The 24490-nt window shown below is 43.8% G+C and overlaps 1 non-coding gene and 2 pseudogenes across 1 annotated transcript; all 3 read right to left on the bottom strand.

The window, feature by feature from the left end:
* Positions 1-1314: 1314 nt before the first annotated feature.
* LOC149515069 (25S ribosomal RNA) lies at positions 1315-4638 on the bottom strand. Its single transcript, XR_016327917.1, has one exon. It is a non-coding gene; the product is annotated as a 25S ribosomal RNA (ribosomal RNA).
* A 237-nt stretch (positions 4639-4875) lies between these two features.
* Positions 4876-5031, bottom strand: LOC149515068 (5.8S ribosomal RNA; annotated as a pseudogene).
* Positions 5032-5325: 294 nt separating this feature from the next.
* LOC149515067 (18S ribosomal RNA) lies at positions 5326-7027 on the bottom strand (annotated as a pseudogene).
* Positions 7028-24490: the final 17463 nt, after the last annotated feature.

The raw sequence follows: 24490 nt of genomic DNA, 5'->3' as shown, positions 1-24490 counted from the left end.
GGCTAGGCTCAAGACACTTGCGCGTGGTGTGCTGTTGCTGGGAGGCACTCATATAAATTCACAGGCCGTAAAAATGGCTTTGGCATGGCATAAATATAAAGATGTGTCTGAATCCACCTATTGCCCGATCGTGGTACGCATGGTGCAAGGCTCGGGCCTAGGTGCGACACTTAGTGTGTGACCCAGCATGTGATAATGGTGCTCAAGGGAACTACTTGTACAAAGGGCCAGCATGTGCCGATGGTGGTTGAAGCATGTGCCCCGACCAAAGGCCAACATGTCTTGATGGTGGTCAAGAGAGGTGCATATATCATGATCAACAAGCAAGCTAAGATTGGCCTTGAGGTTCTGATGTGATAGAATCTGATAGCCCAAGGGACCAAGCCTTGAGGCTTACTCAAGGCACAAGTCAAGGGAACTAGACTAAGACAATGGTGCGAACATGGATTAAAACTCTAAAGGCTCAAGCATGGTGTTCAAGTTTAGTAGAATTAAGTTAGGCCCAGGTGTAGGTGCTAGTGAGTGGTGCACAAGCACACAGTTAGACATAAGTACGAGCACTGATGATTAAGGTATAGGCATAGGTTAGACCTAGTGGTGTCCAAGGTAACAACCTGCACCAAGTGCCAATGTCACGCCCTGGGCATGTGCACCAGGAGTTGAGGCTTGTGCACCAGTGGCCAAGGCTCGAGCATCATACACAAAGGTCAGGATTCCAACAATAGTCATTGCAGAAGCATCCAAACCACCCGCGCCCAAGTTAAGCCACCAGCAGCATCGAGACCAGGCCCATAACATGCTCGCACTGAACCTAGGTAACCATATAGAAAGCCTCTAGGATCTGCAGCACATAAATGGGGGCCTGATCAATCCTTAGCTTGCATATTCTACCTTTTTGGTTGGTTTAGTGCCCATATGCTTGTTTCCTAGGCTGACTTAAGCCTACGGAGTTTATTCCCAGTCTAAGGTCACACGATGTTTGGTTTAAGATTGAAGCTTACGACACTAGCATATACCAAAAAAATGTTCGGGGCACCAAGTGCTAGGCACCCGCCAAAGAGGTGTCTGAGGCAACATCATGGGGCAACAACAAGCCAAAATCTTTTGCTGATGGTGTTGAATGTGATTGGCTACACAAACCAAGTGCCAAATGTTATTGACGATGTTTGAGGCAATGACCCGCACCAGGGGCTAGCATGTGGTGATGAAGTTTGAGGTAAGTACCTGCATGAGGGGCACCATTCATCCCTAATCTCGGAGGGGTATGGTTTAAAAAGAATGAAGTGAGGGGACTCGAAAAGGTAAGAAGGAGGGATGAAACAAAGCAACAAAGGGCTGAATCTTAGTGGATCATGGTAGCAAGGCCACTCTACAACTTACAATACCTTGTCACATATTTAAATCATCTGTAAAGGATTTTACCGATTGCTCAACGGGAATTGAGCTCCAAGAAGGCCTGTGTGGCTTGTCCATCGTGAGGGCTACATCTACAACATGTGCCTTTAGGGGCCATGAGCCCCTACTACAGATTAACAATTGGGCGATGGGCACGTACATCGTTTCTCTCATAGATTTTAACTTACAGGCATTCAATCATAATCCAATGCACTGTAGCTTCATGCCATTGGCTTTTTAACCAAACATGATGACCAATTAAGCAAATCAATGGTTCCCTTTTTACTAGGTTGAATTACTATTGTGATGCTACCATTAGTTGGGTAAAACTAACCTATCTCATGATGGTCTAAACCCAGCTCACGTTCCCTATTAGTGGGTGAACAATATAACACTTGGTAAATTTTGCTTCACAATGATAGGAAAAATCAACATCGAAGCATCAAAAAGTAATGTCGCTATAACATTTGGCTACCATAAGCTAGTTATCCCTGTGGTAACTTTTCTGACACCTCTAGCTTCAAATTTCAAAAGTCTAAAGGATCAATAGGCTACACTTTCATAGTTCGTATTCATACTGAAAATCAAAATCAAACAGGCTTTTACTTTTTTATTCCACATGAGATTTCTGTTCTCGTTGAGCTCATCTTAGGACACTTGGGTTATCTTTTAATAGATGTGCCACCCCAGCCAAACTCATCACTTGACAATATCTTTTGCTCGGATCGACCAACCAAAGTTGGCCTTGGGTTTAAAATAAGGGTTCACGCCCCACATTCGATTCATGGAATAAGTAAAATAACATTAAAAGTAGTGGTATTTCAATTTCGCTCGAGGGCTTCCACTTATCCTACACCTCTTAAGTCATTTCACAAAGTCAGACTAGAGTCAAGCTCAATAGGGTTTTCTTTCCCTACTAATTTTGCCAAGCTAGTTCCCTTGGCTGTGGTTTCGCTAGATAGTAGATAGTAGATAGAGATAGTGAAAATCTCGTTAATCTATTCATACATGTCACTAATGAGATGACGAGTCATTTGGCTACCTTAAAAGAGTCATGTTACTCTCACTATTTACCTGTGCTTGGTTGAATTTTTTCACTTTGACATTCAAAGCACTAGGTAGAAATCACATTACATAAGCATCCATAGGGACCATCGTAATACTTTGTTTTAATTAAATAGTCAGATTCCTCTTGTTCGTACCAATTTTGAGTTGACTGTTCATCGCTTTGGAAAAGTCCTTGAGAAAGTTGTTCCCAATCCGTCCTTCGACTAGCATGTGATGATGCACTCTTATTGCAAGAATAGCTCGAGCAATGCATCGATAGTCGATAGGTTTGGGCCTAAGACCCTCATGCCTAGCCCTTAGAGCCAATCATTTTCTCGAGGTTACGGATCCATTTTACCGACTTCCATTGCCTACATTATTCCATCGACCAGAGGCTATTCACCTTGAAGACTTGATGTGGTTATGAGTATGACTAGGCACAGACGACACTTGGTCCTTTGAATTTTTAAGGGTCATCGAGGGCGCACCAGACACCACTTGACATACAGTGCTTTTTTGGCTGCTGGACCCTACCTCCAGCTAAGTAGTTTCCAAGGTGGGCAGGCCGTTAAACAAAAAAGATAACTCTTTCCTAGGCCCCCCACGTCTCCAAACTCCCTAACATTGCCCTTAGCTCCTCGTCTCAGTTCAAGAATTTTAACTCGATTCCCTTTTGAAGCTCGTGTTGGATGCACTGTCAGATAGGCTTCCCCCATTTCTTAGGATCAACTAACCAATGTGCAAGTGTCGTTCACATGGAACCTTTCCATTTTTTCACTTTCAAAGTTCTCATTTGAATATTTGCTACTACCACCAAGATATGCATCAACAGTCATTCCACCCGAGCTCGTTCCTCAGGTTTTGTAGTGATTACTATGCCCTTTTACTCATCGAGGCTTGGCCCTTGCCCCGACAGTCGGGTATAGGTCACACACTTAAGCACCATCCATTTTTGAGGCTAATTGATTCGACATGTGAGTTGTTACACACTCCTTAGTGGATTTTGACTTTCATGACCACCATCCTACTGTCTTAATTGACCAACATCTTTTGTGGGTTCTAGGTTAGCATACAGATAGGCACTGTAACTAGACTTTGAGTTCATCCCACACCACCAATTTCGCTTACAAAAAATGGCCTATTTGGAGCTCTCAATTTTGTGGCATGGCTTAACAAAGCAGCTGTGCTATCCTACTAATTATTTAAAGTTTGAAAATAGGTTAAAGGTGTTGCACCCTTGATGCCTTTAATCATTGGCTTTACTCGATAAAACTCATTTAGGGCTCTAGCTATCTTGAGGGAAACTTCAGAGGGAACCAGCTACTAGATGGTTCAATTAGTCTTTCACCCCTATATTTAAGTCAGATGAATGATTTGCATGTTAGTATTGCTACGGGCTTTCACCAAAGTTTCCTCTGGCTTCGTCCCGCTCAAGATCGATCGGTGATGCACCCACGAGAGATCCCGTCAATCAACTTCCTTGTGCCTTACAAGTTTTCTAGCCCATTGACTAACACATATGTTAGACTTTTTAGTTTGTGTTTCAAGAGGGTTGGATGGGGAGCCCGTAGGTTGACGCCGGGAGCACCTTGGTGTCAGGGCACGTCGAGATGGTGCATGCTGCATTCCATGATCACGTCGATGACTTCTTCATAGGCATATCAAAAGCTCAACTTAGGTAGTTGCTACAAGCCAATCGATCTACGCTCTAAGTTAATCAACTGATTGGCTCTTATCATTCCACATCTAATCGAGGTGCATCATCTACCCCCATCTACTTTCCTCCCAACAATTTCAAGCACTATTTGACCTCTTTTCAAAGTTCTTTTCATTTTTTCCTTGCGGTACTTGTTTGCTATCGGTCTCTTGCCCTTATTGAGCCTTGGATGGAATTTACCGCCTGATTAAGGTTGCATTCCCAAACAACTCGACTCACAGATAGCGTATCATGGCATGATAAGGTCCAAGCATAACGGGGCTCTCACCTTCTTCGACTCACCTTTCCAGGGGACTTGGGCTCGGTTCACCATTGAGGATGCTTCTCCAAATTATAATTCAGATGCTGGAGGCACCAAATTCTCAATTTGGGCTCTTCCTAGTTTGCTCTCCATTGCTTGGGGAATCTTGGTAAGTTTTTTTTCCTTCATTTATTGATATGCTTAAACTTAACAAGTGATCTTGCCTGACCTGGGGTTATGACGTGAGCATCGAACAAGTGACACAGGGGATCCAACAAGGTCTGGGTGGACAACAAGCACTCATCACTAGAGATGAGGCATGTTGGGAGCTTTACCACCGACGATCATGGTGCTATCATTATCGAGGACTTGCTTTTGGGCCAACCACGACCAACAAGATCATGGGAGACCTTCTTCAATGCCCTTTCCTCCCTCTAAGCCTGACGAACAGGAGGTTGAAGGGGGCGACGGTGCATGACACCCAGATAAGCGTGCCTTCGACTTATTGGCTTGGGGCATAACTTGCATTCAAAGACTTAATGGTTCACGAGATTCTGTAATTCACACCAAGTATCATATTTTGCTACATTCTTCATCAATGTGAGAGTCGAGATATTTGTTACCGAGAGTTGGTTTGGTTCTTCATGATGAAAGAAGCTTCGAAGCCACTTATGCATGCACCACAAATGGGATGGCGATAGTGCATGTGCTCCGTTTTCATTCTAGTTCCTTGGCATGATTCGTATTAGGGGTTTGTTATTTGGCTGTGGGTGAGATGATGCCAATTGTTTCACCTATTCGAAGGGTAGGAAGAAGCAACCGTTGCGTCCATCGGAGGTCAAAAGGAACTCGAGGCATGGAGGAACCCTCACCTCCTTGGTGTTTCGTTAACATATCTGAGGGTCATCCATTGAGTGAGTTTTGACAATGATCCTTCCATAGGTTCACCTACCGAAATCTTGTTATAATTTTTCCTTTCTTTATATGATAAGGTTCAGTGGACTTCCCGTAACATCGCAGGTGGCAAACCTTTCACGTCGTCATGATCCAAACACTTCATCGAACCATTCAATTGGTAGGAGTGATGAGCTGTGTACAAAGGGTAGAGACGTAGTCAATGCAAGCTAATGACTCATGCTTACTAGGAATTCCTCGTTGAAAACTAACAATTATAATGATTTATCCCCATCATGATGAAATTTCAAAGATTACCCAGGCCTATCGACCAAGGCTATAGACTCGTTGAATGCATCAGTGTAGTGCACATGCAACCTAGAACATCTAATGGCATCACAGACTTATTATTACTTCAAACTTCCTTGGCCTAAGCTATCATAGTCCTTCTAAAAAGCTAGCCACAAAGAATCACCTCCGCGTAGCTAGTTAACAGGCTAAAGTCTCGTTCATTAACAAACTTAACCAGACAAATCGCTTTACCAACTAAGAATAGCCATACACCACCATACATAGAATCAAGAAAGAGCTTGCAGTTTATCAATCCTTACTATGTTTGAGGCTGGTAAGTTTCATCATGTTGAGTAAAATTAAGCTGCAGGCTCCACTCCTAATGGTGCCTTTCTGTCAATTCCTTTAAGTTTTAGCTTTACGACCGTACTCCCCTTAAAACCCAAAGACTTTGATTTCTTATAAGGTACCGATGAAATCCTAAAAGTAACATCCGCTAATTCTTGGTTGGTATCATTTATGGTTGAGATTATGATGGTATCTGATCGTTTTCGAGCCCTTAACTTTCATTCTTGATTAATGAAAACGTCCTTGGAAAATGCTTTTGCAATTGTTCATCTTTCATAAATCCAAGAATTTCACCTCTGACTATGAAATACGAATGCCCTTAATTATCTTTAAACCCTAAACCTTAAACTCTAAACCTTAAACTCTAAACCCTAACCCTAAACCCTAAACCCTAAATGCTAAACTCTAATAATAATAAACATAGGTAAGCAAGCTTGAGTTAAAAAGCTCATAGTTTTAACTATGAGCTTTTTAACTGTAACAGCTTAAATATACGCTATTGAAGCTATAATTACTGCAATTGCTGGCACCAGACTTGCCCTCCAATAGATCCTCGTTAAGAGATTTAGATTATACTCATTCTAATTACTAGACTTATAGAGCCCAATATTATTATTTATTGTCACTACCTCCCCATGTTAGGATTGGGTAATTTGCACACCTGCTACCTTTCTTGGATGTGGTAGCCGTTTCTCAGGCTCCCTCTTCAAAATCAAACTCTAATTCTCTATCACCCATCACCACCATAGTAGGCCACTATCCTACCATCAAAAGTTGATAGGGTAAAAATTTGAATGATGCATCATCGGCACAAAGCCCTTGCAATCTGTCAAGTTATCATGAATCATCAAAGCAATAGCCATAGCCTAAGTCGACCTTTTATCTAATAAATGGATCCCTTTTAGAAGTTAGGGTTTATTACCTATATTAGCTCTAGAATTATTATGGTTATTTGAGTAGTAGATACCATCAAAAAAACTATAATTGATTTAATGAGCCATTCAAAGTTTCACAGTTTGAATTAGTTCATACTTACATATACATGGCTTAATCTTTGAGATAAACGTATGACTACTAGCACGAGCAACCAAGTAGCATTCCTTTGGGACATTGGCATCGTATGGGCCTTGATGCACCAATTGAGTGACAAAAAGAGCCAATGCGAAGTGCAAGCATCGTGCTTGTCGAGCACATGAAATGTATAGCATTAGACGAGCGGGGGCCGAATGCCCATACCCACAGAACATTTTGCATCTAAAAAGCACGATCGAACATTGATATACCAATACGACCACAGAGGTTTGGGTGGCATGCTTAGGAGACAAGGCACGATTGAGGTCTAACCCATAGCCCCTAAGGACATGAGAGAGATGAGGGATGGCAGGACATCCGATTTCCATTGATTTAGGTATGCAACACAAGATCCCAATTGCACCCCTAGGGTATGACAACCGTATTAGGGGGAGATTGAAAAGGATGATGGGTTGATAGTTCAATGCATCAAGCATGGAGCCTACCGACACACACAACCATAACACCACTCATATACCCATTGCGTATAAGTGGCAGCATATATGCGCACTGGTCCACAACCTACCCGATCGATTTCTCAATGAGCGAATGGAGGAAATGTTGTACAAGGCCACACCACAATCGTTTGGCATGGGAAAAACACAAGTAAAGGCCACAAGACTGCCTTTGCCACTTGGCAGGTAACAACGGCATGCACCACCAATGCTTGGTTTGGTTGAGATCGCACATACAAGCTCTACTATCACCACCATAGAGGGACGTTATCGATTTAAGAACTTATTCTTGGGGTCTTGGATAGCATTGGCTACGTGCACGACCTCGTCGAGGCTAAGGCATTTTTGTTGTCGACTAGAAGGGACCGCGAGATCACCAAATACTGAGAGACTTGGTTAGGCCAAGCCCGTAACTGTAGCTTCTGCTCGCACCACCCTAAGGATCTATTACCCAATTCAGAGACTTGGTTTAGGGTCTAGGGCAGTATCAGTCATGGACACAGGCTCGAGCTCGACTTTTCTTTTCTATATGTATGCCAACCAATCGAGGTCCAGGTGTTTGGGGGTCATCGAAGCGACCGGTTGTAGGATAAAATGATCAAAAGGCATTCACGACCTATATTTTGCTATGGGGACATTATCGTGGATGTACACAATGACAGGCCCATCACGCATACCTATTCCCCTCGTAAAAGAAAAAAAAGGGCCGTCGGATAACCACCTCCTAAAGAGCATTAGAGATTTTATAGATATGCTACCAGTAGATATCAAAGTGTCAAAAATGGGGATACTTTTTTCAAAGAGTCATATCTTGCATCAAGGGTCCATAGGTGTTGATGGTGGTCAAGGAATATGCTTGCACCGAGGCCCAACATGTATGCCAAAGGTGTTCGAGGCAACTGCCTCCCCAAGGGCCATATTTTATCGATGCTGATTGAGGCATGGTGGTCAAGGCATGGTGGTCAAGGCATGCTGATTGAGGCATGGTGGTCAAGGCATGGTGGTCAAGGCAAGTGCCTGTGCCAAGGGCTGACTTGCACCGATGGTGGTCAAGACATGTGCTCGTGTCATTCCTTAGGTGGACCCACAAGCCAAGCACCAAAGGTTAAGGCTTGAGCACCGGGGACACTAGTGAAGGTTTGCACATTAGGCCTTAGAGAAGAGTCTAGACCGTTTGCACAGCATACAGGCCTACTCGCACAGCTAGGGCCAAGCCTGCAAGATGCCTGCACCACACTTAGCAGGGCCCAAGGTAATAAGTGAGTAATTGGATCTTTCAGAAGTAGTTAGGATCAGTAGGAGCTTTCAATAGGAACTAGTTGACCTTAAAAATTAGGAAGAGCCTTTTGTATTAATGTGTAATTTATGTAATCCTTGATTTTTAGGAGATATTGCAATCCTATGATTTTAAGGCTTAGCCATAAGTTAGCTGGAGGCTTCAACTATAAATAAAGAGTAGCCTACCCTCATTTGTACAGACCATCACATTCTATTTTAGTAATATACAGAGCATATTCTAGCAATTTTTTATTCTTTCAAACTTGCGTATTTTATCCTTCCAATTATTTTAGTGCCCCTACACTTGTGTTTTAAGTTGACTTAGGCTAAGAGAAATTGATTCCAAGCCTAAGGCCTCACGAATTTTGAGTCTTAAGTCAAAGCCCGTGACAGTCAGTATTAAAGCAAGTTTGATTCTGCTTGTGTTTGTGTGCAGGTTAGATCGTACTCAAAGAGATGGCATCCCAGAGCGATGTTGCTAGCTAACAACCAAAGGCCCAGAAGCAAGGCCACAAAAAAGGGCAAAAAGGCTAGTTTGAGAGACATCTGGTCTACCATAAATAGGAGGTTGTCCAAGAAGGAGGTGACCATAAGTGATGTGTAAGAAATGCTTGACGATATGGCAACTCATGTTGAAGCGCTAGACTCCATAAGAGAGGAGCTCAAGGGTGAGTTGCAAGCTACTCTCAATAAAGGCCTCGATATGATCACCCAAAGGAACAAAGTCTTGGAAGCCCAAGTGGAGACCATGCGTAATGGGATAGAGGCCATGAGCAGAGAGATGAAAGAGCTCAAAGGTGAGCTCGTTGCTTACAAGACTATGATTGGGAATGGCATGTTTGTTGGAGTATCTAAGACCCATGTGAAGATCCCAAAGCGTAAAGAGTTCAAAGGGGCAAAGGTAGCCAAAGAAGTAAAAAATTATCTATGGTACATAGAGTAGTACTTTCGGGCTACAGGCATGCAAGATGATGCTACCAAGGTAAGCACCGCTTCTATGTATATTATTGATGTCACCTTGTTGTGGTAGAGGCACAGGTGTGATGATTTTCAGTGCCTTTGGAACCTAAGAGGAGTTTTAAAAAGAGTTCAAGGAGTAATTTTACTTGAAGTACACCAATGATGAGGTACGAGCAAAGTTACGCATGCTAAACTAGCAAAAGGACATAAGGGAGTATGTCCAAAAATTCTTTGAACCGATGCTTTAGATCTCAGATCTGATTGAGACGAAAGGTCTATTTATTTTCATAGATAGGTTGAAATCATAGGTGAAGCATGAGCTACAACGAAAGGGAGTTTGTGACTTGGCTAAAGCCATGACTATTGTTGAGTCCTTGGTGGAGTTCAAACTAAAGAACAAGTTCGAGTCTTCCAAGCACGAGAGAAAGGGCAAGGATAAAAAAGACTGAAAGAGACAGTCCAAAGGAAGAGATCGTGATTGACAGTCCAAGGATGAGGACTAAGATCATTTGAACAAAGATGACGAGAGAAAGCCATCAGTAGGAAAGTGAAAGGCAAAGAGAGACCAAGAGCCGATCTCATGTTACCTATATTGTGAGGGCCACATAGTGCGTAATTACCCAAAGAGGGGTAAGCTGGCTATTGTAGACAAAGAGTCAGATGAGGAACTAAAAGAGAAGGCAGCAACACTTAGGTCATTGGTGCTCAATGCTATCCAGAATAAAGGGAACTGTAAGCCAAAGGGCTTGATGTTTGTGAATCTGATGGTTATGGGCAGAAAAGTGAGTACACTGATGGACACAGGTCCTTACACTTATTTATTTCAGGCGATGGAGCCCAAAAACTCAGATTGAAGGTGCAAAAAGGGATTGGTACCATTAAGATTGTGAACTCCAAGGAGGTTCCAACCATTGGAGTAGCTTGGAGATTGGAAGGGCAAAGAAACCATTAAGGTAATACCCTTGGATAATCATGAGTTTGTGATTGGGTTAGATTTCCTTGTTCAAATTAATGCCCTTTTTTGTGTCTTTTGCCAATTGTATATACATTTTGGATACACGGTGCCAATGCGTTATACCATTAAGGTGAGGGTTTGAGATTGGGTCAAAGGTGCTATCGACCATTCAATTTTCCAAGGCAGTGGGTAGCGATGAAGACACCTTCTTGGTAGCCCTGAAGTATGAAGAATCAAGGGAGAAAGAGATCGACAACCCCTTGAGGTGCTAAGGGTGCTGGAGACCTTTAGCGAAATGATGCCTGCCAAGCTGCCAAGCAAGTTGCCACCCAAGAGAGAGGTGGACCACAGGATAGAACTAGTGTCTAAGACCAAGCCACCACCTAGAGCCCCTTATCGAATGTCTCTCCAAAAGTTGAAGGAGTTGAAGAAGTAGTTTAGGGAGCTGATTGATGTAAGGTACATCAAGCCATCAAAGGCCTCGTATAGTGCACTGGTGTTGTTCCAAGGCAAGCATGATGGGTTACTGCAGTTGTGTATAAACTATTAGGCATTAAACAAGTTGACCATGAAGAACAAGAATCTTATCCCACTCATTGTGGACTTGTTTGATCAACTTGAAAGTGCAAAGTGGTTTTCCAAGATGGATTTGAGGTCAGGTTATTACCAGGTTAGGATTACAGAGGGAGATGAGCCCGAGATAGCATGTGTTACTCATTATGGTTCATATGAGTTCTTAGGCATGCCATTCAAACTTACCAATGCTCCAGCCATGTTTTGCACTTTAATGAACAAGGTACTTTAATCGTTCATTGATCGTTTTGTTATGGTTTATCTTGATGATATTATGGTGTATAGCCAGACATTAAAGGACCATATAAAGCACTTGAGATAGGTGTTCAAGGTGTTATGAGTGAACAAACTATATGTCAAGAAGAAAAATTGCTCTTTTGCCTAGCAGCAGATCCCGTTCTTAGGCTACATAGTGGGAGGTGGCAGGATATGCATGGATGAAGGCAAAGTGTGTGCCATCTTGGAGTAGGAACTGCTAGCCAAGGTCATTGAATTAAGGTCATTCCTTAGGTTGGTCAACTATGACATGTGCTTCATCAAAGGCCATTCAGCCATAGCCACGCCATTGACTGACTTGCTCAAGAAGAAGAGAGCATGGGAGTAGAGCACAAAGTGCCAAGAAGACTTTGATCGATTGAAGCAAGCTGTGATCGAAGAGCCAGTTTTGGCCTTATGATCAAGCTGTGATCAAAGCTAACCTAAATCTTATAAAGTGATATCAGATTTACCAACCTTTCAATTTTTTACCCAAAATTTCACCTTGCTCATGTGTTATTGAGGCATATTGCTTATATTTACGAACCTTTCAACCTCTTTACCCAAAAAGTGGTCGAGGAAAATGCATGTGTCATGGTCAGCAAGCAAGCTAGAACTGGCTTTGGGGTTCTAGTGAGACAGGGTTCGATAACCCAAGGGACTAGGCCTTGAGGCCTACTCGAGGCACAAGTCGAGGGAACTAGACCAGGGCAGTAGTGCGGGCAGTGATCAAAACTCTAAAGGCTCAAGCATGAGGTTCAGGTTCGGCAAAATTGAGTCAGGCCTAGGTATGGGTGCTGGTGAATGGTGCACGAGCACACAGTCTGACTTAAGTGCGGGCACTGATGATCGAGGTGTGGGCACAAGTCAGACCCAGTGGTGTTCGAGGCAACAACTTGCACCAAGTGCCAATGTCACGCCTTGGGCATGCGCACCAAGAGCTGGGGCTTATGCCCCTGTGGCTAAGACTCGAGCACCAGACATAGAAGCGGAGGTTCCAGCAATAGTCATGGTAGAAGTGCTCAGACTGCCCGTCCCTAAGTTAGGCCTATCCACAACATCGAGACCAAGCCCACAACATGCCTACACCTCACCTAGGTGTTCCCAGGGAGTCCTCAAGGATCTTTAGCACACAAAGGGTGGCCTGGTCAATCCTTAGCTTGCATATTTTGCCTGTCTGGTTGGGTTATTGCCCTCACGCTTGTTTTGTAGGTTGACTTAGACTTACAGAGTTCATTTCCAGTCTAAGGTTGAAGGGTGTTTGGTTTAAGACTGGAGCCCATGACACTAGCATCTACCAAAGAGGTGTCTAGGGCACCAAGTGCCAGGCACCTGCCAAAGAGGTGTTTGAGGTAACATCCGGGGGCAACAACGGACTAGCATCTGCCACCGATAGTGTTAGACACGATTGGTCGCACCAACCAAGTGCCAGATGCTGTCGACGTCATTCGAGGCAACAACCACCTTGTCTGCAAACAATAGAGAGTAGCCCATGTGGTGGAAAAAATAATTTTATGCATATATAAAGCCTTTTCTAATTGAGATCTTCCTAGAAATTTATCATAGTAGATTTTGCATTGAACAAATTCCAGATTCTCTTTACTAGAAATTGCATACAATAAAAGCCTTTTCTAATGCAGCCTTTTCTATTAAAGATGTTGTAATTTGTGAAAAAAAATGCGCTTAAGTAAATTTCTTTCTAATAAGTTTTGCACCGATTAGTCAAAAGTTGATGGTAGAAGGAATACTCAAGCCATGCAAAATACAGGGGAGTCTGAATGTTGCTTGAAAGGTTTTAAAGTTTGATGGAATCCAAGGGTTAACAGAGGATTCTGTTTTGATATGTTCATTTTTTGTTTAATCAGACAATTAAAGTATCCTAAGCCTGAAGTCAGATTTGAATCAGACAATTAACTTCTACGATATATTTTGATGATGTCTGCTTATTTTGGAGAGTAATGTTTTTTTTTTTTTTTTTAATTTCTTATCTGCAGAACTATTTAATTTCTTATCACCCTATTTTTAATGCAATGTACCACAAGGACTCCATTGCCTGGAAAGCTACTGATGTATAATATTATAAATAATTTTATCTGCAGGACTACGGTTGGTGATATTTAATATTATAAATTATTTCATTATTTCATTATTTTTCGTTATCTATGATATAATTTTAATAATATGAATATTCCCTAAATCATATTTTTGACCTTATGTTTGAGACGTGGTTTCGATAGGAAAAAGCTTAATGAAAAACTCAGAAGGAAGACTATGTACAAGCCATGGCCTAATCTTGCAGTGACAGTTAAAAGGAGCATTACCTCAAATAGTCAAGATTGTCCAATTTGACGACGTCCAAGTTTGAACAATACCCTACATCAAGGCAATAAGAGAGCAATAGTAGTTAGACAAGACATAAAGAAGAGACAACCGCTCAACCCTCTATGATTGATGTAGGAAGGAGAGCAGTAAACCTCTATTTGTCCCCCTTGCTACGGCATCTTTGTTTGTTGGTCAAATCATGTTATTCATGAAATATGTGATACATGATATTAGGAACAGTGTCGTTTATCACCCTAAACCCCCAAAAAGCAGGTAAATAGATTATTAAAATAATCGGGAAATAGAAGACGCTTAATAAACGAAATTGTGAGATACATTACCTCTTTCAAACTTTCCTTGGGTGATTACCAATGAGTCCCTTAAAAAAGTAAATATATGCAATACGACAAAAATTGGTATTAAATAAAAGACAGGGTTTAATGTTGGCAAAGCGGAAGTCCCTATTCGTCTCAAGTCATGTCAAGTCATGTCTGATACATCCCAGAACACAACTTTACATCAACGGACTACTGATTGCTGCAAAATAATGAAATCGATCAATGAGCCATTATCTGGTTGGAAGAGAAAGCGGGTAAAATAGAGGAAAACCTGTTGCAAATAGAGGGATTGTGTGCGTCGCCAGAAATCGAAGATGTAAAACCTGTTGCCAATAGAGGGATAGTTTTCCTCCCGATTCAGAAACCCTAATAAAATGGGGAGGGCAGGTATCTGAACTGGTGTAGGCGGTTTGCCGACAAATTTTCTCAAAAAACCATTGTTTTGGGCTTGAAATCTAATTTTTTTTAATGAATTTTAAAATATTAAATTGGCTCGTTAGCTTTCTTTTTTGAGATCAAAATTGAATTAGATTATATGAAACCATAGCATGATTTATGTGGACTAAATGTGTGCCATCAAAGAGTCCAAAATCTTATTTCCTTATAACACTTATTATGGCTAATATAAAAGTTAGTTTAATATTGTTAATTTTAAAATGGTTGTGTTGGATAATGTTTTGTTGTTTAATTTTTGCGGCTTGGGTTCAAATCTTTTCAATAGCTATTCAAAAGTTTTTTTTTTTTAATATCCAAGTTTCTTCCACATAAGTCATGAGTTATAGACTTTCTTTCAAATAACTCTTTTAACTAACCAAGTTTCTTCTACAAAACTTATGAACCATAGACTACAACTTTCTTTCACATAAATTCCTTCTATTGTGCTTAAATTACTCGTTTTGAAGCTAAAACAATTGGTGGGGAATTCTTTTCAATTTGTTATTGACACATTTACAGATAGTTGATTTTAATCTATCAATTGTCAATATATTGATTTAGATACTTGATTATGCGGTAACTAAATTGGTCAAACCTTAAGTTATTCGGATGAAGAGTTGTGTCGATGATGGTCGAGACAAGTGCTCATATCATAGGCAAGACTTCAATTCCAAAACTTGATTATCGAGATTAGCCTTTAATCAAATAAGGTGCTCGGGAACTCGATAATATCAGCCTTCAATCAAATAACCCATTGCAAAACACACATCACACATAAAAATTACAAATGATAGAAAGAAAATAAGGTAATATAGCCAAGAATAATGTATATTCACTCGATGGTTGCCGTATACAAATGAGGGTGGTCCTTTTACATTAATGGCTAAGATTGAGCGAATCTAATGGCTCTCATAAAGTCTACAAATTACATTGGCTAACAAGATTACATAGAATCTATGTTTACATAGAGATTACATCGATTAACAAGATTACATAAAAGACATCTTAGAGATGATTTAGCACCATGATTACATAGTTAATCCTTGATTCTAGGAGATGATTTAGCACCACAAACTTCAACATCTTTGATCTTTTAGAAAGATGTTGATTAATTGACTTGCTAGGTGGACCAAACCCTGACCAGGATAGTGGTATGGGTAGTGATCAGGACTCTAGAGGCTTAAACATGGTGTTCAGGTTTGGCAGAATTAAGCTAGGTCCAAGTGTGAGAATTGATGAGCAATGCACAGGCACACAGTCAAACATATAGGCAAATAAAGTTTATTCTCAGTCCATCCAAGATGGCACGGTGTTTGGTTTGAGATCGGAGCTTGTGACATTAGCACCTACCGAAAAGGTGTTTGGGGGATCAAGTGCCAGGCACCTGTCAAGGAGGAGCTTAAGGCAACATCCCACATCGAGGGGCCAGCACTACCCAAGAAGGTGTCTGAGGTAACATTCTAGGGGCCAGCATCTGCTGTTGATGGTGTTGGATGTGATTGGTCGTACCAAACGCTATTGACGATGTTCAAGGCAACAACTTGCACCAGAGGCTAGTGTATGGCGATGGAGTTTGAGGCAAGTGCTGAACACCCTGGCCCAAGTGCAGGCACTTGCTGTGTGACCCAGCATGTACCGACAATGTTCAAGGGAACTGCCTGAATGTTCTAATATGGTTGAGGCAAGTGCCAAGACCAAGGGCTAATATGTCTTGATGGTGGTCGAGGCAAAGGCATGTGACATGGCAAGCAAGCAAGCTAGGATTGGCCTTGGGGTTCTAGCGGGACAGGGTCTGACAACCTAAGGGACCAAGCTTTAAGGCTTACTCAAGGTGTAGGTTAAGAGAACTAGATTGAGACAATGGTGCGAGTAGTGATCAAGACTTCATAGGCTTAGGAATAGTGTTCAGGTTCAATAGAATTGAGCCAAGCCCAGGTGTAAGGCACACAATTAGATTCAGGTACGGGCACTGATGATCAAGGTATGAGCATAGGTTAGACCCAGGGGTGTCTAAGGCAACAACCTACCAAGCATTAAGGCATTGATGCCCGCACCAAGGCTTAGCATGTATCGATGGTGTTCGAGGTAATTGCCAGCACCAAGGGCCATCTTCTGTCAATGTTGATCAAGGATGGCACATACCGATGGTGGTCAAGGCAAGTGCCCATACCAAGGGTCGACTTATGTCGATGGTGGTTGAAGAATCTACCTACACAGGTTTCAGATGGTGTCGATGTTGATCGAGGCATGCATGTGCCAATGTTGGTCGAGGTAAATGCCTGTACTGAGGGCCAACTTATACCGATGATAGTCGATGCAAGTGCTCACACCATATGCTAGCATGTGCCGATATTGGTCGACGTAAGTGCCCGTACCAAGGGTCAGCTTATGCCAATGATGGTCGATGCAAGTGCTCGCACCATACGCTAGCATATGCTGATGTTGGTCGACGTAAGTGCCCATACCAAGGTCCAACTTATGCCAATGATGGCTGATGCATGTGCCAGCATAATATGCCAACATGTGTCATTGATTCATGTTAGACTCCTTGGTCCGTGTTTCAAGACAAGCCGGATGAGAAGCCTGCAGGCTGATGTTGAGAGCACGTCGATGTCGAGGCACATCGAGACGATGGGTGTTGCTTTTCATGATCATGATAATATGTCTCCAGGCAAGCATGCCCTCGACCTAGTGGCTTGGAGCATACCACGAGCCAGCATGTGCCGATGGTGATCGAGGCATGTGCCCGCACTGGCTCCAGATTGTGTCGGTGCTGATCGAGGCATGCATGTGCCGATGTTGATTGAGGCAAGTGCCATTACCAAGGGCCAGATTATGTCGATGATGGTCAATACATGTGCCCGTACCATATGCCAGCATGTGCCAATGATGGTCGAGGCATTGGTCAAAGTTTGATTTTAGGCCATGATGCATATGCTGGGCTCGAGCATATGTTGGTGTCGTATTTTTGTACCTAGGGAACCATCATCAGAAAACCTGACTGACGGCATGGGGGTTCTAGCGATTGGGGGTAGGGGGTCGAGGGGTGTGTGCACATGATGTGAGATGGACTTGGCCCTTATATTGGCCTCCTATCCCACATGCAACCTCAAGAACTCACACCCTCTTAAAGAGCATTTGAGCTTTTATAGGTTTGCTGCTAGTAACCGTTCAAGTGTCCGAAACGGGGACACTTTTTTCAAATGGGTAAAAAATCTTCTACACTTTGGTTGTTTTTGCTGAATGTTTTTGTGCAAGCCAACAAAATACAAGAATCGAGTCTGCCAAATCTGGGGCTGAAATTTCATCTAAAAAAATTTTAAAAAATCTCGAACCGAAAAAATTTTAAAAATCATGAAAAATAGAAAACGAGTCATCTTACCATGAAACTTGACATGAAGGCTTAGGGGACCATTTTGTCAATTTACAAGTCATAAAAATGGCATTGAAAGCCTGAGCTTGGGCTACCGTTGTGACCCACATCGATACACGCCTCGAGCTGATCGATCGAATGGCTTTCGTCGTTCCACATTCGACATGGGGTAGCGACGTGAGCATTAATCGGGTGATACGGGGGGTCTGACGGGGTTCGGGTGGACAACAAGCATGCATCATTGGAGATGAGGCATGCCGAAAGCTTTACTACTGATAGACATGATACTATCGTCATCGTGACTTATTTTTAAGCCAACCGCGATCGATCAGATCATGGGAGGCCATCTTCTGCCCCCCTCTTTTCCCTCAAGCTCGATGGGCAAAGGGGTCAAAAGAGGGGCAATGACGTCTCTGAGCAAGCATGCCCTCGACCTAGTGGCTTGGGGTATACCACGGGCCAACATGTATCGATAGTGATTGAGGCATGTGCTTGCACCAATTTCAGATTATGTCAATGCTGATCAAGGCATGCATGTGTCGATGTTGGTTGAGGCAAATGGCCGTTCCAAGGGCTAGCTTGTGTTGATGATGATCGATGCATGTGCCAGCGCTATAAGCCAAAATGTTTATGGTGCCGTTGATGGTCGAGGCCTTGGTCGAAGTTCGATTTTAGGGCACGGTGCACATACTGGGCTCTAGCATGTGCTGGTGCCATATTTTTTTCCTGTGGCACCATCGTTGGACCATCACCGGAGCAACATCAAAGAACTTGACTGACGGCTTGACGATTCCAATGATTGGGGGTAGGGGGCTAAAGAGTTGGCATACATGATGAACGATGGACCTGGCCCTTATAATGGCCCCCTATCCTGCATGCAACCTCAAGAACTCACACCCCTTTAAAGAGCATTTGAGCTTTTACAGGTTTGCTGCCAGTAGTCATTTAAGTGTCCGAAACAGGGACACTTTTTTCAAATGGGCAAAAAATCTTCTACACTTTAGTTTTTTTCCCTAACTTTTTTTTTTGTGCATGCCAAAAAAATAAAAGTATTGGGTCTACCAAATCTGGGGCCGAAATGCCTTCTAAAAAATTTTTAAAAAATATCGAACCGTAAAAAATTTTAAAAATCATGAAAAATAAAAAATAAGTCATCTTGCCATGAAACTTCACATGAAGGCTTGAGGAACCCTTGTGTGAATTTACAAGTTATAAAAATGGCATTGGCATAGTAGAAATATGAAGATGTGCCTAAACCCACCCACCGTCTGGTCGTGGGGCACATGGTGCTCGACCCAGGCTCAAGACTCCTGTGTGTGATCCGTGGGCACTGGAGAGTGGTCATATGAATTCATAGGTCATAAAAATGGCTTTGACATGGCAAAAATATGATGGTGTGTTTGAACCCACCTACTACCCTGTCGTGGTACGTATGGCGTACCAACTCGAGCCTGGGTGCGAATGCTTGGTGCGTGACCCAGCTTGTGTCGATGGTGTTCGAGGGAACTACCCACATAAAGGGCTTGCATGTGCCGATGACGGTTGAGACATGTGCAAGACCAAGGGTCGACATGTCCCTATGGTGGTTGAGGCAAGGGCATGTGTCACGATCAGCAAGCATGCTGGGATCAACCTTGGGGTTCTAGTTGGACAGGGTCTGGCAGCCCAGGGGACTAGGCTTTGAAGCCTACTCGAGGTGCAGGATGGGGGAAATAGACTGAGACAGTGGTGTGGATAGTGATTAGGACTCCAGAGGCTCAGGCACGATGTTCAAGTTTGGCAGAATCAAGCCAGGCGCAAGTCAGTTGACGGTGATACATCCGCAAGGGATCTTGCCAATTAGATTCCCTGTGCCTTAAGGGTTTTTTAACCCATTGACTCATGTACATGTCAGACTGCTTGGTTCGTGTTTCAAGATAGGCCAAAAAAAGAACCCGTATGCTGATGTTGAAAGCACGTCGGTGTCGGGGCAAGTTGAGATGACGCGTGCTGCTTTCCACGATCATGATGATGATATCTCCGTGGTCATATTAAAAGCTTGGGCTTAGGCTGCCATCATGACCCACATCGATACACACCCTGAGCTGATGGATCGATCAACTCTCATCATTTTACATCTAATCAGAGGTACACTGTCAGCTTCTATCCATCATGGGGTCACGACTCAAGCATCTATCAGGTGACGAGAGGGGTTCGATGGGGTTCGGGTGGACAACGAGCATGCATCATCGGAGGTGAGGCATGCCATGAGCTTTACCACTGGCGATTACGATGCTATCATTACTTAAGACTCATTTTTGGGCCAATCACAATCGACTGGATCTTAAGAGGCCATCTTTCGTCCCTCTCTCTCCCTCTGAGCTCGACGAGCAGGGGGGTCGAAAAGGGGCGACGACGTGTCCAGGCAAGCGTCACCTTGGCCTAGTGGCTTGGATTACACCATGGGCCAGCATGTGCTAATGATGATCGAGGTATGTGCCGGTACTGGTTCCAGATTGTGTCAAGGCTGATCGAGGCATGCATATGTCGATCTTGGTCGAGGCAAGGGCCCGTACCAAAAGCCACCTTATGCCAATGATGATCGATGCATGTGCCCGCACCATACGCTAGCATGTGCTATTGATGGTTGAGGCCTTGGCCCAAGTTTGATTTTAGGCCATGGTGCACATGCTAGGCTCAAGCCTGTGCTGGTGTCACATTTTTCTGCCTGTGGCACCATCGTCGGAGCATCATAAAAAAACTTGACTGACGGTATGAGGGTTCCGACGATTGGGGGTAGGGGGCTGGAGGGGTGTGCGCACATGATGTGGGTTGGACTTGGCCCTTATATTGGCCCCCTATCCCGCATGCAGCCTCAAGAACTCACACTCTCTTAAAGAGCATTTGAGCTTTTACAGGTTTGCTGTCAGTAGCCGTTCAAGTGTCTGAAACGGGGACACTTTTTTTAAATGTGCAAAAAACTTCTACACTTTGGTTTTTCTCCCTGAATTTTTTTGTGCAAGCCAAAAAAATACAAAGATCAGGTGTATCAAATCTGGGGCTGAAACTTCTTCTAAAAAAATTTTAAAAAATCTTGAATTACAAAAAAATTTAAAAATCATGAAAAATAAAAAAAGAGTCATCTTGCCATGAAACTCCACATGAAGGCTTAGAAGACCATTGTGTGAATTTACAAGTCATAAAAATGGCATTGGCATAGTAGAAATATGAAGATGCACCTAAACTCACCCACCGTCCAATCTTGGCATACATGGTGCTTAGCCCTGGCTCAGGATGCTGGTGTGGGGGGGCGTGGGTGCTGGAGAGCGATCATATGAATTCATAGGCCATAAAAATGGCATTGGCATGGTAGAAATATGATGGTATGTCTGAACCCACCTACTGTCCGATCGTGATGCGCATGGCATACGACTTAGGCTTGGGTGCGAGCGCTTAGTGTGCGACCCAACATGTGTCGATGGTGTTCGAGGGAACTACCCGTGTAAAGGGCCTATATATGCCTATGGCAGTCGAGGTAAGTACCGATGATGGTTAAAACCTGTGTCGAGACCAAGGGTCGACATATCCCTATGGTGGTCGAGGCAAGGGCATGTGTCACGATCAGTAAGCAAGCTGGGACTGACCTTGGGGTTCTAGCGAGACAGGGTCTGACAACCTAGGGGACCAAGCCTTGAGGCCTACTTAAGGCACAGGCCAGGGGAAATAGATCGGGACAGTGGTGCAGGTAGTGATCAAGACTCTAGAGGCTCAGGCATAGTGTTTAGGTTCAGTAGAATCGAGCCAGGCCTAGTCGGTCGACTATAATGCACCCATGAGGGATCTCACCAATTCGATTCCTTATGCCTTATGGGTTTTTTAGCCCGTTGACTCATTCACATGTTAGACACTTTGGTTAGTGTTTCAAAACGAGTCGGATGGGGAGAATGTAGGTCGACATTGGGAGCACATCGGTGTTGGGGCACGTCAAGACGATGTATACTACTTTCCACAATCACGACGAGGACATCTCCATAGGCATATTGAAAGCCTAGGTTTGGGCTGTCGTCATGACCCACGTCGATCCACTCCCCGAGCAGATCGATTGACTAGTTTTCATCGTTCCACATTCGATCGGGGGTGCACCGTCAGCCCCCATTTGACCTAGAGTCACGATGTGAACGTCGATTGGGTGATGCTGGGGTTTCGACAGGGTCCGGGTGGACAACGAGCGAGCATCACCATAGACGAGGCATGTTTGATCTTTACCGTTCATGATCACGATGCTGTTGTTATTGGAGACTCACTTTCAGGCCAACCATAGCCTATCGGATCACGAAAAGCCATCTTTCACCCCCTCTCAACCTATGAGCCCAACTGGTAGGGGGGTCGGAGGGGGGGCAACGATGTCTCCAAGCAGGTGGGCCCTCAGCCTAGTGGCTCAAGGTGCACTACGAGTTAGCATGTGTCGATGGTGATTGAGGCATGCGTGTGCCGATGTTGGTCGAGGTAAGTGCCCGTATCAAGGGCCAGCTTCTACTGATGATAATCGAGGTATGTGCTCACACTATACGCCAGAACGTGCTGTTGATGGTTGAGGCCTTGGTCAAAGTTTAAATTTTTGGCCATGGTGTACATACTGGGCTCGAGCATGTATTGGTGCTACATTTTTTTACCCGTGGCACCATTGTCAGAGAACCTGACCGGCGACATGAGGGTTTCGACGATTAGGGGTAAGGGGCCGAGAGGGTGTGCACAAATGATGTACGATGGACTTGGCCCTTATATTGGCCCTTATCCCACATGCAACATCAAGAATTCACACCCCCTTAAAGAGCATTTAAGCTTTTACAAGTTTGCTGCCAGTAGTCATTCAAGTGTCTAAAACGAGGACACTTTTGTCAAATGGGCAAAAAATCTTCTACACTTTGATTTTTTTCCTTGAAATTTTTTTTTGTAAGCCAACAAAATACAAGGATCGGGGCTTCCAAATCTGAGGTCGAAACGCCTTCTAAAAAAATTTTAAAAAATGTCGAACAAAAAAAGATTTTAAAAATCATGAAAAATAAAAAACAAGTCATCCTGTCATGAAACTTCACATGAAGGCTTAGCGGACTGTTGTGTGGATTTACAAGTCATAAAAATGGCATAGGCATAGTAGAAATATAAAGATGTGCCTAAACTCACCCACCGCCCGGTTATGGCATGCATGGTGCTCGGCCAGGGCTTAGGACATCGACGCATGGTGTGCGGGAGTTGGGGAGCAGTCATATGAATTCATAGGCCATAAAAATCTCTTTGGCATGGAAAAAATATAATGGTGTGTCCGAACCCATCTACTGCCCAATCGTGGTGTGCATGGCGTGCTGCCCAGGCCTACGTGTAGGCGTTTATTGTGTAACCCAGCATGTGTCGATGGTGTTTGAAGGAACTGCCCATGTAAAGGGCCACCATGTGCCGATGGTGATCAAGGAATGTGTTGATGGTGGTCAAGGCATGTGTCGAGACCAAGGGTCGACATGTCCTTATAGTGGTTAAGGTAAGGGCATGTGTCACAGTTAGCAAGCAAGCTGAGACAGGCCCTCGAGTTCTAGTGTGATAGGGTCTGACAGCCTAAGGGACTAGGCCTTGAGGCCTACTCGAGGCACTGGTCAGGGGAAATAGATCGGGATAGTGGTGCCGACAGTGATCAGGACTCTAGATGCTCAGGCAGGATGTTCAGGTTTGGTAGAATCGAGCTAGGCCCAAGTCGATCGATGACGGTGCACCCGTGAGGGATCTTGTCAATTAGATTCGTTACACCTTATGGGTTTTCTAGCCAATTGACTCACGCACATGTCAAACTCCTTGGTTCGTATTTCAAGACAGGCCAGATGGTGAGCCCACAGACTGACATCGGGAGCACGTCAGTGCCTGGGCACATCGAGATGATGCATGCTTCTTTCCACGATAGCGGTGATGACATCTTTATTGGTATATTGAAAGCCTAGGCTTGGGCTATCGTCATGACCCCTGTCGGTCCATGTCCCGAGCTGATCGATCGAGTGGCTCTTTTTATTCCACATCTAATCGGGGGCATACTATCGACCCCCATCAGACCTAGGGTCGTAATGCTAGCATCATTCGGGTGATACGGGGGGTCTAACGAGTAGGGTGGACAATGAGCGTGCATCACCTGAGACGAGGCATATCGAGAGCTTTACCGTCGACGGTCATGATGCTGTCATTATTGGGGATTTACTTTTGGGCCAATTACGATCAACCGAATCTTGAGAGGCCATCTTTCACCCCCCTTCCTCTCTTTGAGCTTGATAAGTAGGGGGTCGAAGGGGGGGCAACGACATCTCCAAGCAGGCGTGCCTTCGGCCTAGTGGCTTGGGGTGCACCATGGGCTAGTATGTGTCGATGGTGATCGAGGCATGTGCCTGCACTGACTCCAAATTATGCTGATGTTGATTGAAGCATGCATGTGTCGATATTGGTTAAGGTAAGTGCCCGTACCAAAGGCCAGCTTGTGCCCATGATGATTGATGTATGTGCTTGTACCATATGCCAGAATGTGCCGT

Source organism: Durio zibethinus, chromosome 14 (genome assembly GCF_047325235.1).
Source record: "Durio zibethinus cultivar Kanyao isolate XHJ-2024 chromosome 14, ASM4732523v1, whole genome shotgun sequence".
NCBI classification, from domain to species: Eukaryota; Viridiplantae; Streptophyta; class Magnoliopsida; order Malvales; family Malvaceae; genus Durio; species Durio zibethinus.
Note: the sequence above shows the minus strand (reverse complement) of the source record. Positions and strands in the feature narration are given on the sequence as shown.